This window comes from Zalophus californianus, chromosome 10 (assembly GCF_009762305.2).
Source record: "Zalophus californianus isolate mZalCal1 chromosome 10, mZalCal1.pri.v2, whole genome shotgun sequence".
NCBI lineage: Eukaryota > Metazoa > Chordata > Mammalia > Carnivora > Otariidae > Zalophus > Zalophus californianus.
The window spans coordinates 98513516-98530546 of record NC_045604.1 but is presented as its reverse complement, the minus strand read 5'-3'; the positions used below and the strand labels follow the sequence as shown (position 1 = coordinate 98530546).

The 17031-nt window shown below is 37.9% G+C and overlaps 1 protein-coding gene across 4 annotated transcripts in view; it reads right to left on the bottom strand.

The window, feature by feature from the left end:
- Nucleotides 1-17031, bottom strand: part of TPST1 (tyrosylprotein sulfotransferase 1) — a 165131-nt gene that overhangs the window by 137149 nt on the left and 10951 nt on the right. The gene's annotated exons all lie outside the window — the stretch shown is intronic.

Genomic DNA, 17031 nt, shown 5'->3' with positions numbered 1-17031 from the left:
GATCAAACCCTGCATCCCCCTGCTTGTTCTCTCTCTCTCTCGCTCTCTGTAAAATAAATAAAATCTTAAAAAAAAAAAAAAAAAAAAGCTGGGCATCAAACCTCTAATCAGAAACTGTAACAATCTCCACTGGAAAAACTGAATTTTTCCTTTATCATTTTATGTTCTTGTGACTCTTCAAGGATTGTATGTGTGTGTACAGCCATATATTATTTAAATTAAATTTTCCACAATAGATAATTTTCCTGGGTTCAATAATGAATAAAATGGGACCCCAGTAACAATACCTAAAATGTGGAACATTCTTGCTATAAAACCTCACTCCTACACTCCAATTAAAACAAACATTTACTGAACATATAATTAACTATAACTCATCATTTGCCTTCAAAGAACTAACTTATCAGGGAAAGAAAATAAGAATATATATATATTATGTGATATAATAACAAAAAGGTCATACAAAGGTATGAAAAAAAGACATACAGGAACTTAAAGAAAGGATCACATGCATGGGCTCATAAAAGGCTACAGGAAAATGACATCAAAAAATAAATCTTAGAAGATAAGCAGGACTCCCACTGTGGGAATGAGGGAAGAAAGATTATTTTGAGCAGAGAAAATAAGATAACAAGAAGCCTCAAAATGGAAGAAGACAGCACATATTCAGAAAATATTAATCAGCTTAGCCAGAGTATAAGGGAATAGCAAATAAAACTGGAAAAACAGAACTGCTTAATCTCAGACTTACCAGGGACCTAAACAAATCTGCTAAAATGTATGTAGGTTTATACCCCTACTACATAATGCTAAGAAAAGGCTAGAGAAAGCACATCTAGCATGGCAGAATAAAGACCTAAAATAAAAATCTGATCCTCTATAAAAGTAATGAGAACACTGGCAACAACAGTCAAAATCAACTTTTTCAAAAATCTAAAAATTAACCAAAGACTTGCAACAATCCAAGATACATTTATTTAGGAAAAATAGCTGACTTTCAGCAAGCACAGAGAGCTTTGTGACATTTTAATTTGCTGTATCCCTCTCTCCCCAACTCTATGGAAGACCTGGAAACCAACAACCTGCAAACATGGTAGATGTGAGTAACAGCATCCCAGTAGCCACTTAAGGGGGCAAAAGAGGTTTGGAGCTCCCCCAAAAACCACAACTCTGGATTAACTTGCCTAGCAGCTCACTGGAAAAGCTCCATACTCAGGGCTTATATTCAGAGACCACCCCCCTCCCGCCCCACAGTGTGAACCATCCTACCCCCAGGGCTTTTGTTAAAAATAATCAAAGACAGTTGCTTAATGTCACAGCTGTTGGCAGTGACAAACAGTTAAAGCAAACAATACATTTCATCAAAAAACTTAAAAGGAAAAACTGAGGAATGAGATGTACTTAGAGGACTTAGAAAAGCTCCTAAGTATCTAGAAGGCATGTACATGCCCAGGAAAGACCTGGGAAGTCCTTAATCTATCATCTTTGACTTGATATTCTATATAAGCCAGAAGTAAAGGCTAAGGCAGTGTAAACTGGTGGTGCGTGAAAGAAGCCACAAAACACACACGCGCGCGCGCGCACACACACACACACACACACACACACAAACCCTCAGCAAAGGCTAAAAGACTATAGGTTCAAGATATTTAGAGAAAATTGTCCAATCATTCGCTGACCACTAAGCTCTAACCAAGTAGAGACTTCAGTGCTTACACAGAACAAAGAATACAGAATTTAAAGAATGTATCCCCAAAAGTAATGAAACAAATAACAATAACAAACACCGGGAGAGAGAGATTTGATTTCCAGAGTAGCCACATTATATTATTAAAAATGCCCATTTTCAAAAAACCACTATGACACACACCAAAAAAACCAAGAAAGTATTGTCCATACACAGAGGCAAAAAAAGTCAGTCAGTAAAAACTATCTCTGAGGAAGCTCATGTGTTAGACTTATTAGACAAAGACTTTGTCACATCAGGTAAATATGTTCAAGGAACTAAGCTAGGCCATGTCCAAAGAACCAGAGGAAATTATGAGAATAAATTTTTCACCAAATAGAGAATATCAATAGGAATAAAAATTTATTTAAAGAAGAACCAAGGAGCACTTGGGTGGTGTAGTCAGTTAAGCCTCCAACTCTTGGTTTTGGCTCAGCTCATGATCTCAGGGTGGTGAGATTGAGCCCTTTTGCATGGAGTCTGCTTAAGACTTTCTCTTCCTTGGGGGCCTGGGTGGCTCAGTTGGTTAAGTGACCAACTCTTGGTTTTGGCTCCCATCGTGATCTCAGGGTCGTGAGATCAAGCCCTATGTAGGGCTCTGCACTCCACAGAGAGTCTGCTTCTCTCTCTCTCACTCTGTCCCTCCCCCAGCTCATGCTCTCTAAAATAAATAAATACATCTTTAAAAAATAAAAAGACCGTCTCTTTCTCTCCCTCTGCCCCTCCCTCCTGCTCTTGTTCTAAAATAGATAAATCCTTTTAAAAAATTTTTTAAAAATACAGAAGAACCAAATAGAAATCCTAGAGTTGAAAAGTATAATAATTGAAATGAAAAATCCACTAAAGAGGCTCAACACCAGAATTAAGCTAGAAGAATCACCGAACTTAAAAAGATAGATCAATTTTCCAGTCTAAAGCAGAGAAACAAAAAAGAATGAAGAAAAATGAACTCAGGCTCAGACTTGTGCAATATCATCAAGCATACCAAAACACATAAAACAGAAATCCTTGAAGGAGATAGAAAAAAAAAAAAACAATTTTATATAAATAAGTAGTTGAAATCCTCAATTCAATGGAAAACATTAATCTAAACTTCCAAGGAACTGCATAAACTTCAAGTAGGATAACTCAAACAGATATGCACCTAGGTACATTAAAATCAAGCTCAAAAACCAAAGACAGAGGAACCTGAAGACACCAGGAGAAAAAAATTAATCACATAAAAGCCTCAATAAGATGAACAACTGACTTCTCATCAAAAACCACAGAAGACAGACACAATGGGAAACATATTCACAGCTAAAAGGACTGTCAATCAAGAATTCTATATCCAGGGGTGCCTGGGTGGCTCAGTTGTTAAGCATCTGCCTTCTGCTCAGGTCATGATCCCAGAGTCCTGGGATCAAGCCCCGCATTGGGCTCCCTGCTCAGCGGGGAGTCTGCTTCTCCCTCTCCCGCTCCCCCCTGCTTGTGTTCCCTCTCTCACTGTGTCTCTCTCTGTCAAATAAATAAAATCTTTAAAAAAAAAAAAAAGAATTCTATATCCAGCAAAACTATCCTTCAAAAATAAAGGAGAAATTAAGAAATCCCAATAAATAGAGAATTTATCACTGGGAGAGCTGTTGTACAAGAAACATAAGGAGTCCTTAATGCTAAAATGAAGGCATTAGTATGTAAACCAAACCCACACAAAAAAAGAAACAGCACCAAATAAAGATTACTACACAAATACAAGAGACAATATAAAAATATTTGGGGGGCCACGTGGGTGGCTTAGTGAGTGGCTCAGTCTGACCCTTGATCTCAGTGTTGTGAGTTCAAGCCCCATGTTGGACTCCACACTGGGCGTAGAGCTTACTTAAGAAGAAATGTTTGTTTAGAACACTTTTTCTATCTGAATTAAAAGACGTTGCATAAAGCAATAATTATAAAACTGCAGTTGATGGGCTTTTAACGTAAAATATCTAACTTGGATGAACACAAAGGAAAAGTAATGAAAAGAACTCTATTAAAGCAAACTTTTGCATACTATTTTTTTTTTAGAGAGCAAGTGAGCGGTGGGGGAGGGGCAGAGGGAGAGGGAGAGAGAGAGAATACTAAGCAGGCTCCACCCCAGTGCAGAGCCCAATGTGGGAATCAATCTCACAACCCCAAGATCACGACCTGAGCCAAAATCAAGGGTTGGAGGCTTAAATGACTGAACCAGCCAGGTGCCCCAGTTTTTGCATACTATTAACGTTAAATTAGTATCAACCTGAAATACATTAAGAGATTAATAATAGCCACCAAGAAAATAAATAAAAATTATGATAAAATATCAAGCTAAGTAAAATATATACAGGAAAATAATACAAAAGAAAACAGTAAAAGAGGAACAGAAAAACTAAAAAGACATAAGACATGTAGAAAGCAAATAGTAAAATGGCAAACATAAAACCTAGTGGATTAGTAATTACGTTAAATGTAAATGGATTAAACACTCACAAAAAAAAAGAGTTGGCAAAATGGACCAAAACAAACAAAATCATGGAAGTATATACCAAGAGGGGAAGATGGTGGCAGAGTAGGAGGACCCCAGACTCATCTTGTCCCACAAACACAACTAGGTAACTATCAAATCATCCAAAATACCCCAGAAATCAATCTGAAGACTAACTCCAAAACTAAAGAGAAAGAAGAAGCCACATTACAGATGGTAGGAAGTGTGCAGACATGGTTTGGGGGAGAAATGCATCACGGTGCTGTGGAGGGGAGGAAGCCATGGTCACAGAGAAGGGCAGGAGAGAGCAGCATACAGGGGAACACACAAGGAGAACGTTTCCCCAAAGCCATTGGCTTGGAAAACGAGAGGGGCTGAATTTTATGAGTTCTTAGAACCAGCAGGGCTTAAAGTCTGGATTTTAAAGGTCAGCAGGTCTGACTGGGATAGAACCCAAAGGGCACTGCGCTGTTCCTAGAGAGAAGGTAGGCAAAAACACCTGGAGGGAGATAGGGAAACGATCTAAAAAACACTTGGGGCACACTGGGTGGAGATTATTCACTCCCTGAAAGGCAGCGTTCAGAGATGCCTCTCCAGGAACGAAGAAGCTGGCTGGTGCCATTTCTCGCCCTCACCCCTAAGCAGAAACACAGAGGCATCTTTGGACAGGAGGCAGAGCAGCGCCAACACAAGCTACCTCTCTTGCTTACCCCACACCCCTGTCCTCGGCCAAGACTGCCCTTCTCAGTCAAACATTCCTCACTACCAGTGTGGCAGGCCCCTCTCTCAGAAGACCAGCACAAGCCCCTGCATACAGCACATCTCTAAAGCTTGGAGTTTTAAAGCACGGAGAACACTGCGCTGCTCTTACAGAGAAGGCAGGCAGAAAACCCAGAAGTAGAAAGCATGGAAAGAACAATCTGAAAAATGCTTGGGGCACACAGGGGGTTAGATTATTTGCAATTCTAGGGAGTGCTTCCCTGAGAGGTAATGTTCGTGGAGATGCCTCTCCAGGAACAAAGGAGCTGGCAGGCACTATTTCCCACCCCTGCCACTCAGCATAAACACAGAGCCACTGGAGGGAAACAGCACAGTGCAGACACTGGCTGCCTAACTTGCTTACACCAAGCCTTACCTCCCCGTGCTCTGGCACGACTGCCCTTCTTGGTCAAGCTTGCCTCACTCCCAGTGTGGATGGCGTCCCTCCGCCAGAAGACCAGCACAAACTCCTACCCACATCATGACTCCCGACCAGCGATTTCTGCAGGGCCTCAGTTTTAGAGGAGTCGTCAGGTCTCATTTTACAAGCAGAACAGAGGACACCTAGTTAAAACCTGCCACATTCAGGCCAAGGAACAAACACTGTCCACAACAGGCAAGGAGAGTCTCTGCAGACAAATGGCCTGGGGAAGGAAAAAAACTTTCAAACCCAGAAAGCAAAGAGAACTCCCATCAAAGTCACCAACACCAATTTTGTAATTAAATTTGCACAGTATAAAAAACCTTAAAAGCAGCAAGACAAAAGAAGTCTTTATCTTAGAAGGGAAGACCCACCCACAAGGCTAGCTGGAGATTTCTCCACAGAAACTTGGCAAGCGAGCAGAGAGGGGCATGATATAGTCAAAGTGCTGAATGGGAAAAATCTACAACCAAGAATACTGTATCCAACAAGGCTATCATTCAGAATAGGAGATAAAAAATTTCCCAAACAAAAATTAAAGGAGTTTGTAACCACTAAACCAGCACTGCAGGAAATATTAAAAAGGACTCTTTAAGTGGAAAGGAAAAACCAAAAGTGACAAAGACAAGAAAAGATCAGAGGAAATCTCCAGAAACAACAAGTAATAAAATGGCAACAAATACCTATTTATCAATAATTACTTTGATATAGCAGCATTATTGACAAAAGCCAAACTATGGAAAAAGTCCAAGTGTCCACTGACAAATGAATGGATAAAGAAGATGTGGTACGTACACACACACACATACACACACACACACGAATATTACTCAGCCATCCAAAAAAATGGTATCTTCCCATTTGCAATGATGTGGATGGAACCAGAGGGCATAATGCCTACGAAATAAGTCAGAGAAAGACAAATACCATATGATTTCACTCATATGTGGAATTGAAGAAACAAAACAGATGAACATATGGGAAGGGGGGAAAAAAGAGAGAGGGAAGTAACCATAAGAAACTCTTAGCGAGGGGCGCCTGGGTGGCTCAGTCGTTCAGCGGCTGCCTTCGGCTCAGGTCACGATCCCAGGGTCCTGGGATCGAGCCCCGCATCGGGCTCCCTGCTCGGCGGGAAGCCTGCTTCTCCCTCTCCCACTCCCCCTGCTTGTGTTCCTGCTCTCGCTGTCTCTGTCATATAAATAAATAAAAAATCTTAAAAAAAAAAAAAAAAAAGAAACTCTTAGCGATAGAGAACAACTTGAGGGTTGAGGAGGGAGGTGGGTGGGGGATGGGCTAGATGGGTGATGGGTATTAAGGAGGGCACTTGTTATGATGAGCACTGGGTATTATATGTAAGTGATGAATCACTGATTTCTACTTCTGAAGCCAATATCACAATACATGTTAACTGACTATAATTTAAATAAAAATTTCAGGAAAAAAATTACTTTGAATGTAAATGGACTACATGCTCCAATCAAAAGACAAAGGGTGTCAGAATGGATAAAAAAACAAGACCCATCTGGGGGAACTTGGGTGGCTCAGTTGGTTGACATCCGACTCTTGGTTTTGGCTCAGATTGTGATTGTAAGGGTCGTGGGGCCAAGCCCCAAGTCGGGATCCTGCTCAGCAGGGAGTCTGCTTGAAAATTATCTCTCTTGGGGCGCCTGGGTGGCTCAGTCATTAAATGTCTGCCTTTGGCTCAGGTCATGATCCCAGGGTCCTGGGATCGAGCCCCACATCGGGCTCCCTGCTCAGCGGGAAGCCTGCTTCTCCCTCTCCCACGCCTCCTGCTTGTGTTCCCTCTCTCGCTGTTTCTCTCTCTGTCAAATAAATAAATAAAATCTTTAAAATAAAAAAAAATTCTCTCTCAAATAAATAAACCTTAAAAAAACAAACAACAAAGAAACCAAAAACAAAACAAAAACAAGACCCATCTGTATGCTGACTTACAAGGGACTCATCTTAGACCTAAATACACTTGCAGATTGAAAGTGAGAGGGTGGAGAAATATTTCTCATGCAAATGAATGTCAAAAGAAAGCCAGAATAGCAATACTTATATTGGACAAACTAGACTTTAACACAAAGATTGTAAGAAGAGATGAAGGGCATTATATAATCATAAAGGGGACAATCCAACAAGAAGATATAACAATTGTAAATATTTATGCATCCAACATGGGAACACCAAAGTACATACACACATAAAGGAATTAATTGATAGTAACGCAGTAATAGTACGAGCCTTTAACAACTCACATCAATGGACAGATAATTGAAACAGAAAATAAAGAAGGAAACAATGGCTTTGAATGACACACTGCATCATATGAACATAACAGACATATTCAGAACATTTTATCCTAAAACAACAGAATACACATTCCTTTTTGTGTACATGGGAAATTCTCCAGAGTAGGTCACATATTAGGTCATAAAACAGGCCTCAACAAATACAAAAAGACTGAAATCATACCATGCACCTTTTCGGACCACAATGCTGTGAAACTAGAAGTCAACCACAAGAAAAAGTCTGGAAAGACCACATATACATGCAGGTTAAACAACATGCTATCAAAACAATGAATGGGTCAACGAAAAAATAAAAGAAGAAATTAAAAAACAAAAACATGGGGTGCCTGGGTGGCTCAGTTGGTTGAGCGACTGCCTTCAGCTCAGGTCATGATCCTGGAGTCCTGGGATCAAGTCCCGCATAGGGCTCCCTGCTCAGCGGGGAGTCTTCTTCTCCCTCTGACCCTCCCCCCTCTCATGTGCTCTCTCTCTCTCATTCTCACTCTCTCAAAATAAATAATAAATAAATCTTTAAAAAAATGGAAACAAATGAAAATGAAAACACAACAGTCCAAAACCTTTGGGATGCAGCAAAAGCAGTGCTAAGAGGGAAGTGTACATCAACACAGGCCTACCTCAAGAAGAAAAATCTCAAATAAACAACATACTCTTACACCTAAAGGAGCTAGAAAAAGAAGAAACGAAGCCTAAAGCCAGCAGAAGGAATGAAATAATAAAGATTAGAGGGGCGCCTGGGTGGCTGAGTCGGTTAAACATCTGCCTTTGGCTCAGGTCATGATCCCGGAGTCCTGGGATCGAGCCCCACATCAGGCTCCCTGCTTAGTGGGGCGTCTGCTTCTCCCTCTCCCTCTGCCTCTCCCCCTTGCTCTTGCTCTCTCTCTCTCTCTCTCAAATAAATAAATTTTAAAAAAGAAATAAAAATTAGAGCAGAAATAAGTGATATAGAAACTAAAAACACATAGAACAGATTGATTAAATTTATTTGAAAAAAAAATCAGTAAAATTGATAAGCCCTTGGCCAGACTTACCAAAAAGACAACAGGAAGGACCCAAATAAAATCATGAATGAAAGAGATCACAACGAACACAACAGAAATGCAACAATTGTATGAGGATATGTTAAAAAACTGTACAACTTGGAAGAAATGGATAAATTCCTAAAAATATATAAACTACCAAAACTGGAATAGGAAGAAATAGAAAACTTGAACAGACTGATAATCAGCAAAGAAATTGAATCAGTAATCAAAAAACTCCCAACAAACCAAAGTCCAGGGCCAAATGGCTTCAAAGGGGAGTTCTACCAAACATTTAAAGAAGAGTTCATACCTATTCTTCTCAAACTATTCCAAAAAGTAGAAAAGAAAGGAAAACTTCCAAAATCAGTCTATGAGGTCAGCATTACTCTGATACCAAAACCAGAGAAAGACCCCACCAAAGAAGATAAGTACAGGCCAATATCCCTGATGAATACAGATGTGAAAAAAATTTTTTTTTTAAGATTTATTTATTTTGGAATGAGAGTGCACATGTGCATGCAGGGGGAGGAACAGAGAGGGAAAGAATCTCAAGCAGACTCCCCACTGAACACAGAGCTCAATGCGGGGCTCAATCCCACAATCCTGAGATCATGACCTGAGCCAAAATCAAGAGTCAGACACTCAACTGACTGAGCCATCCCAGATGCCCTGATGTAGAAATTCTTTTTTTAAGATTTTATTTATTTATTTGAGAGGGGCAGAGGGAGGGGCAGAGGGAGAGGGAGAAGCAAACTTCCCACTGAGCAGGGAGGCTGACACAGGGCTCCATCCCAGGACCCCAGGATCATGACCTGAGCTGAAGGCAGATGCTTAACCCACTGAGTCACCCAGGCGCCCCTGATGTAAAAATTCTTTTTTTTTTTTAAGACTTTATTTGACAGAGAGAGAGAGCAAGAGAGCACAAGCAGGGAAAGCAGCAGAGGGAGAGGGAGAAGCAAGCTCCCACTGAGCAGGGAGCCCAATGCGGGGCTCAATCCCAGGACCCTGGGATCATGACCTAAGCCAAAGGCAGGCTCTTAACCAAATGAACTACCCAGGCACCCCCGGATGTAAAATTTCTTAATAAAATACTAGCAAACTGAATCCAACAATACATTTAAAAAAAAATCATTCACCAAGATCAAGTGGAATTTACTGCTGGGCTGCCAGCATAGTTCAATATTCATAAATCAATCAAGATACATCACATTAATTTTAAAAAAGGGGTAAAAACTATATAATCATTTCAATAGTTGCAGAAAAAACATCTGACACAGTACAGTATCTGTTTATAATAAAAACCCTCAACAAAGTAGGTTTAGAGGAAACATACCCCAACATAATAAGGACCATATATGAAAAAAAAAACATAGCTAATATAATCCTCAATGGGGGAAAACATAGCTTTTCCTCTACAGTCAGGAACAAAACAGGGATGTCCACTCTCACCACTGTTATTTAACATAGTGCTGCAAGTCCTAGCCTCAGCAATCAGACAACAAAAAGAAAGGGCATCCAAATTGGCAAAGAAGAAGTAAAGTTTTCACTATTTGCAGATGACACAATACTCTATATAGAAAACCTGAAAGACTCCACCCAAAAACTGCAAGAACTGAAAAACTAATTCAGTAAAGTTGTAGGATACAAAATCAATGTACAGAAATTTGTTGCATTTCTATACATCAATAATGAAGCAGAAAGAGAAATTAAGGAATCAATCCCATTTACAATTACACCAAAGACAGTAAGATACCCAGGAAGAAACGTAAACAAAGAGGTGAAAGACCTGTACTCTGAAAACTATAAAACACCCATGAAAGAAATTGAAAATGACACCAAGAAATGGAAAGATTCCATGCTCATGGATTGGAAGGACAAATATTGTTAAAATGTCTATACTACCCAAAGCAATATAAAGCTTTAAGGCAATGCCTATCAAAATACCACCAGCATTTTTCACAGAACTAGAACAAACAATCCTAAAATTTCCATGGAATCACAAAAGACCCCTAGTGGCCAAAGCAATCATGAAAAAAGAAAAGCAAACCTAGGGGCATCACAATTCTAAACTCAAGTTATATTAAAAGCTGTAGTGATCAAAAGAGTATGGTAATGGAACAAAATAAAAAACACAAAAATGAACCCACAACTATATGGTCAGTTAATCTTCAACAAAGCAGCAAATAACACCCAATTAGAAAAAAGTCTCTTAAACAAATGGTGTTGAGAATACTGGGCAGCAATATTCAAAAGACTGAAACTGGACCACTTTCCTACACCAAACACAAAAATAAATTCAAAATGGATTAAAGACCTAAATATAAGAATTGAACCATAAAAATCCTAGAGAACACAGACAGCAACCTCTTTGACACTGCCATAGCAACATCTTTCTAGATATGTCTCCTGAGGCAAGGGAAACAAAAGCGAAAATAAAGTATTGGGACTTCATCAAAATAAAAAGCTTCTATAAAGTGAAGGAAACAACCAACAAAACTAAAAGGCAACCTGCAGAATGGGAGCAGATATTTGCAAATGACATATCCAATAAAGAATTAGTATCCAAAATATACAAAGAATTTATAAAGCTCAATACCCAAAAAATGAATAATCCAATTAAAAAATGGGCAGAAGACACAGACAGACATTCTTCCAAAGAAGACATAGAGATGGCCAAACGACATATGAAAAGATGCTCAACATCCCTCATCATCAGGGAAATACAAACCAAAACAACGAGGTATCACCTCACACCTGTCAGGATGGCTACAATAGAAAACACAAAAAACAACAGGTGTTGGCAAGAATGTGGAAAAAGAACCCTCTTGCACTATTGGTAGGAATGCAAACTAGCACAGCCACTCTGGAAAACAGTACAGAGTTTCCTCAAAAAGATAAAAACAGAACTACCCTACAATCCAGCCATCACACTATTAGGTATTTACCCAAAGAATACAAAAATACTAATTCGAAAGGATACATGCACCCCAATGTTTATAGCAGCATTATTTACAACAGCCAAATTATGAAAACAGCCCAAGCGTCCATCGACTGACGGAGAGATAAAGAAGATGTGGTGTGTGTGTGTGTGTGTGTTTGTGTGTGTGTGTTTGTGTGTGTGTGTATATAAGATAATACACATAATGGAATATCACTCAGCCATCAAAAAGAATGAAATCTTCCATTTGCAATGATGTGGATGGACCAAGAGAGTATTATGTCAAGTGAAGTAAGTCAGTCAGAGAAAGACAAATACCATATGATTGCATGCATATGTGGAATTTAAGAAACAAAACAAACGAGCAAAGAGAAAAAAAGAGAGAGGGAGACAAACCAAGAAAGAGACTCTTAACTATAGAAAACAAACTTGATGGTTACCAGAGGGGAGGTGGGTGCAGGGATGGGTTGAATACGTGATTAAGAATTAAGGAGTGCACTTGCTGTGATGAGCACTGGGTGTTGTATGGAAGCGCTGAATCACTATATTGTACACCTGAAACTAATATTACACTCTATATTAACTAACTGGAATTTGAATTAAAACTTTTTTAAAAAACACCCAAATATATGTTTCCTACAGAATATACTTTAGATTCAATGACCAAATGGGCTGAGGGCAAAAGAAGAGGAAAAGATACACCACACACCATAATGAAAAGATTCTGGAGTAGCTATACTAACATTGTATACAATGCACTTTAAGATAAAAATTGTTACTAGAGACAAAGGGCACTATATAATTATAAAAACTGAAATCCATCAAGAAGATATAGAAATTATAAATACATATGCACCTAACAACAGAACTTCCAAACGTAAAAGGCAAAAAATTACAGTTGAAGGGAGAAAGATAATTCTACAACAATATTTGGAGAATTTATTACTCTATTTTTGATATCAGATAAAGCAACCAGACAAAACATCATCAAGGAAAGAGACTTGAACGATACTACAAGCCAACTAGACTTAGCAAACATCTATAAAACAGTCTAGGCTTCATATCATTTTCACATGCACATAGAACATTCCCTAGGCCATAAACAAATCTCAATAAATGGACTGAAATCATACAAAGTACATTCTCCAACCAAAACAGAATAAAATTAGAAAACAATATCAGGTAAAATATTTGAGAAATTTGCAAATATGTGAAAATTTATAGAACATTCTCCTAAACAACCAATAAGCCACAGAAGAAATACCAAGGGAAGTTAGGAAACACTTTGAGATAGAAACACAAAACTTATGGGATGTAGCAAAAGCAGCAAGAGCTATGCCATAAGGGAAATTTATAGTGTAAATACCTATAAAAAAGAAAATCTCAAATCAACCTGTTGTACACCTTAAATTTCCACAATGTTATATGTCAATTACACGTAAACTTAAAAAATAAAATCTTAAAAAGTTTAAAACTTTAAAAGTTAAAAAGACCTCAAATCAACAACCTAACCATTCACCTTAAGAAACCAGAGAAAAGGGGCACTTTGGTGGCTCAGTCAGTTAAGTGTCAGACTCTTGATTACAGCTCAGGTCATGAATTCAGGGTTGTGAGATCAAGCCGCACATCAGGCTCCACATTCAACAGGGAGTCTCCTTTAGATTCTCTCCCTCTCCTTCTGCCCCTCCCCCTGCTTGCACACAGATGTGCTCTTTCTCAAATAAATAAATCTTTTTTAAAAAAACAGAAAAAGAAGAGTAAACTAAAACCCAAAGCCAGTAGACAGAAGGAATTAATTAGACTACAGTGAAATAAATACAACAGAGAAAAAAGAATAAAGAAAATCAACAAAATAAAAAGCTGGTTCCTTGAAAAGATCAACAGAATTAACAATCTTGGATTTAACAAGAACAAAAAAGAGAAGACTCAAATTACTAAAATCAGTAATTACTACCAACCTTACATAAATAAAAATTATTATAAAGAATTATAGGGAATACTATAAACAATTGTAATCAAATCAATTATATAACTAGATGAAGTGGACAAAGTCCTAGAAGACACAAAGTACTAAAATCAATTCACAAAGAAATGCTCTGAATAAAGCCATAACAAGTCAAGAAAAGTCTAATATCAAATGGCTTCACTAGTGGATTCTACCAAACCTTAAGAATGAACACCAATCCTTAACAAACTCTTCCAAAGTATAGAAGAGATGGGAACACTTCCCAATTTATTTTATGAGGCCAGTTTTCCCTGATTCCAAAACCAAAGACACTGCAAGAAAACTACAAACATATATTTATATAAATGCAAAAATCCTGAGACAATGTCAGCAAATCAAATCCAGAAACATACATAAAGGATGACCATACATAAACCATGAGCAAGGGTGGATTGTCCCAAGCATGTAAGATTGTTTCAACATATGAAAATCAACTAATGTCATACACCATATTAATAAATGACAAAAAGCACACAATCTCAATAGACACTGAAAAAGCACTTAACAAAATCCAACACTTGTCCATGACAAACACAAAGAATAAGTCAGAAATAGAGAACATCAACATGAAAAAGGACATCTAAGAAAACTCACAGCTAACTTCACACTTAATGATTACCCCATAAGATCAACAAGACTGGATGTCTGCTCTCACCATTTCTATTCAATATTGTATAGGAGGTTCTAGCCAACACAATTAAGCAAGAAAAATTAAAAGGTATCCAGATTGGAAGGAAAAAGTGAGACTATCTCTCATCAAAGATGATATATCATGTATATATAAATCCTAATAACTCATTAAAATAACTATCAGAACTGTTAAATGAGTTAGGGATGTTTGTAGGATACAGGACTAATATACAGAATTGTATTTCTATATATTAAAAATAACGATCCAAAAATGGAATTAAGAAGACAATTCCATTTATAATAGCATCAAAAGAATAAAATATTAAAAAACAAATTTTACCAAAAATAATGCAAGACTTGTACATGGAAAACTAGAAGACGTTACTGAAAGAAATTTCAGAAGATCTAAATAAATGGGGGCACCTGGGTGGCTCAGTTGGTTAAGTGCCTGCCTTTGGCTCAGGTCACGGTCTCAAGGTGTTGGGACTGAGCCCCACATTGGGCTCCCTACTCAGCGGGGAATCTGCTTCTCCTTCTCCCTTTGCCCCTCCCCCCACTCATGTGCTTGCACGCATGCTCTCTCTCTCTCCCAAATAAATAAAATCTTAAAGAAAAAGATCTAAATGAATGAAAAGACATTTCATGTTCATGGACTGGAAGACTAATACTGTTAAGATAGCAATATTCCTCAACTTGATCTACAGGGTCAATGCAAACCCTGCCAAAATTCCAACTGGAGAAAGGTGCCAAGATAATTCAGAGGAGGAAAAAACAGTTTTTTCAACACATGGTGCTAAGATAACTGAACATCTAAAGCAAAAACATGAAGTTAGACACCTATCTTACACTATATACAAAATTCACAAAAAAGATCAAACACCTAAATGTAAGAGCTGAAACTCTAATGCTCTTGGAAGAAAACATAAGATTAAGTCTTCATGACCCTGAATCAGGCAATGGTTTCTTAAATATGAAGCCTAAAGGGGGTGCCTGACTGGCTCAGCTGTTGGAACATGTGACTCTTGATCTTGGGGTTGTGACTTCAAGCCCCATGTTAGGCATGGAGCCTACTTAAAACAACAACAACAAAAGAAATCTAAAGCATAAGCAACAAAAGAAAACATAAATAAATTGAAGTTTGCAAAATTAAAAACCTCTGTGCTTGAAAGGACACCATCAAGAAAGTGAAATGACACTCACAGAACTGGACATCTGTATTTGCAAATTATATAGCTGATTAAGTATCTAGAATATATAAAGACATCTTATAACAATAAAAAGACTACTTAATTTTAAAATGGTCAAAGGAATAGAAATTTCTCCAAATATATACAAATAGCCCAAAAGTACATGAAAATATGCTTTATCCATTATCCATCAGGGAAATGCAATCAAAACCACAAAATATTACTTCATCCCATTAGGACGGCTAGAATCAAAGAGTCAGATAATAACAAATGTTAGGGAGGAAGCTAAGAAATTGGAACCTTCATACACTGCTGGCAGAAATATGAAATGGGGCAGCCACTTTGGAAAACAATCTGGCAATTCCTCAAAATGTTAGACTTAGGGTTCTAGAATTACCATATGACCAGCAATTCATGTCCACACAAAAACTTGAACTCAAATGTTCATAGCAGCATTATTCATAATATCCAAAAAGTGGAAACAATCTAAACACCCATCAAGTGATTAATGGACAAGTAAAAAGCATTATGTCTATAAAATAGAATATTATTCAGCAATACAAAGAAACCAGCACATGGAAGAACATTGAAAACATTATGCTAAGTGAAAGAAACCAGTAACAAAAGAGTATATATTGTATTTTTACATTTACATGAAATGTCTAGACTAGGCAAATCTACAGAGACAGAAAATAGATCAGTAGTTGCCTAGAGATAGAGTGGGACAGTTGGGAGTAACAGGTAAGGAGTATGCAGTTTCTTTGTGGGGTAATGAAAATGTTCTAAAATTGACTGTAGTAATGAATGCACAACTCTGTAAATACACTACAAAATTTCATACCTAAAATGGGCAAATGTATGGTATGTGACATAACTCAATAAAGCTGCTACCAAAAAAAAAAAAAAAAATAGGCTGGGACCTACACACTAAACCTCTTGGGGTGACTGCTTACTAAAACCAAAGATTTAAATAGGATTCACAGTCTCAAACAAAATATCAAAAATGTCCAGGATATAATCAAAAGTCAATCATCATACCAAGAATCAGGAAAATACAACTTAAATAAAAAAGACAATTAACATATACTAATACCACACATGAATCAAATGTCAGAATTACCTGACAAGGATTTTAAAGCAGCCATCATGCTTTAATGAGCAATGATCTACTACTGAAACAAACAACAAAATAAAGTTTACCAGAAATAGCAGATACAGAAGAGAACCAAGTGGAAATTACAGAACTGAAAAATAACCAAAACAAAAAGTCAATAGATGGGGCGCCTGGGTGGCTCAGCTGGTTAAGCGACTGCCTTCAAGCCCCGTGTCAGGCTTCTTGCTCCTTGGGGAGCCTGCTTCTCCCTCCCTCTGCCTGCCGCTCCCCCTGCTTGTGCTCTCTCTCTCTCTCTGTGTCAAATAAATAAATAAAATCTTAAAAAAAAAAGTCAATAGATGGGCTCAATCACAGATTGAATACAAGAGAAAAACAAGTGAAGTTGAAACTGGAAGTAGAACAACAGGAATTACCCAATCTAAACAAAAGAAGAAAAAA